The sequence below is a fragment of the Equus caballus genome, chromosome 7 (assembly GCF_041296265.1).
Source record: "Equus caballus isolate H_3958 breed thoroughbred chromosome 7, TB-T2T, whole genome shotgun sequence".
NCBI lineage: Eukaryota > Metazoa > Chordata > Mammalia > Perissodactyla > Equidae > Equus > Equus caballus.
The window spans coordinates 35132275-35134164 of NC_091690.1; the positions used below are offsets into that span (position 1 = coordinate 35132275).

General features: G+C 46.3%; 1 pseudogene; it reads right to left on the reverse strand.

Moving 5' to 3' along the window:
- Positions 1 to 800, reverse strand: LOC106783374 (unconventional prefoldin RPB5 interactor pseudogene; annotated as a pseudogene).
- Positions 801 to 1890: the final 1090 nt, after the last annotated feature.

Consider the following 1890-nt stretch of genomic DNA (forward strand, 5'->3'; position numbering starts at 1 on the left):
TCACACGACCTTGCCTTTGACTTTGCACCAATTTTGACTGTGAAATCTCCTTATGAAACGTCCCTGAGTGAGGCAGCCCATAGTCTTATCCGAGATACCCTCTTTTTCCTCTCCATTTGGGACACCTCTCTCCTGCTCAGTGTTCCCTTTACCCAGCAGGTTTTCTTCTCTCTCCAGCTCTTCTAGACGAGCCCACAATTCCTCATCAGTAAGAAAATCATTCCTGGACTTAACACCATCTTCAGAATGTGAAGTTTTGGGTTTTGAATGAGGTTTGTGTGTAATTTGGGGTTTTCTTTTCAATTCAGAGTTGTTTGGAACATGTTCTCTTATGTCAACAAAACCTCCTGCCCCGTCACACTGTCCCTGTAAATCTGCTGTGAACAAAACTTTGGATTCAGAGTTTTTCAGCACCTTTCTTAGGGCATCCAGTGCTTTCCTTACACATTGTTTCCTATGTTCTTACTAGATCCACCGCTTGCTTTGCAGAGCACTGGCAAAACCAGTTGTCCCCAAGTAGGACAGTGATTTTCTTGGTATCAGCAAGTCTTCCTGGCATGGAGACAAGAGGCCCACTGGCACCCTGACCTCATAAGACAGCTCATCAGGCAAGGCCCGCAGTCGTACCTGGAGGGTTGCACAGGCACTCTCTTCCTGTCACCAGTGCGAGATTTCCTCTCAGTAACCAGAGACCATCTTTCCCTGTTCTTGGAGCCTCACACCCTGTCAGGCATGCAGCTGGCTGGGGGCAGCAGCCGAGGGGGCTGGGCTGAGGGGCAGATACTGAGGCTCCACAGCATCTGCGTGTGTGCAGCACTGGTCGCTGCTCACACTGAGGCCCCCAGTCTCAGAGACTGCAGTGCCAGGCTTCCTCCAGCAGGGGGCTAGTGAGTGTCGATGGCTTCTCCAATCAGCCTTCTCGGCCCCTCAGAGAAATCCAGTCAAAAGAGAAATCATTCTGAAGGTGGATGGTGAGGATGGTTGCACAACAGTGTAAATGTACTTGATGCCACTGCACTGTGCACTTAAAAATGCTTAAGATGGTAAATTTTGTGTTATGTGTCTTTCACCACAATAAAAATATATATAAATCAGTCCCACTTAGGGTATCATGAGAACTTTGCTGTCAGGGCTGTGATTTTTCTGGAACAACTTCTCAAGGTTCTAACTAAACAAAATGAAATACCTATTTTCATAGCAGCATTATTCACAATAGCCAAAAAGTGGAAGCAACCCAAGTGTCCACTGACGGATAATGGATAAACAAAATGTGATATAACCATACAATGGAATATTATTCAGCCTTAAAAAGGAAGGAAATTCTGACACATATTACAACATGGATAAACTTTGGGGATATATGCTAAATGAACTAAGCCAGTCACAAAATGACAAATACTGTATGATTCCACTTATTTGAGGTACCCATGATACCAAACACAAACACAGCTTCATCCACCCACAGCACAAGAGGAGGCCAAAAATTGGAACGCCAGGCTTGTGGCAAGGAAAGAGGTTTATTTCGGTGATGCCAGCCAGGATATGGGAGTAAGCACTCAGATCCGTCTTCTGGAAAGACAGGAGGCATGAGGTTTTAAAGGTTGTGAGGAACGTGACTATGTGCAGGGAGAGGGTCGGTGAGATAAGGGAATCTGCAGGTGAGCGTCCTTGGTTGTCTGCCTCCATGATGGATGGTGATTCAGGTGCCAGGACTCCGAGGGGTGGGGTCTGGGAAACTTTAGTTTCTTGTATTCTCTGGACATCAGTTTTCCTGCAATAAACTTCAAAGACCCATAATTAGCCAAGACCTCAATGTGAGGCCGCCTGGGCTCTAACAGTTTGTAGCTGCTATTTCCCATGTATGATGGGGAGGTCAGTGTTCTAACCTCA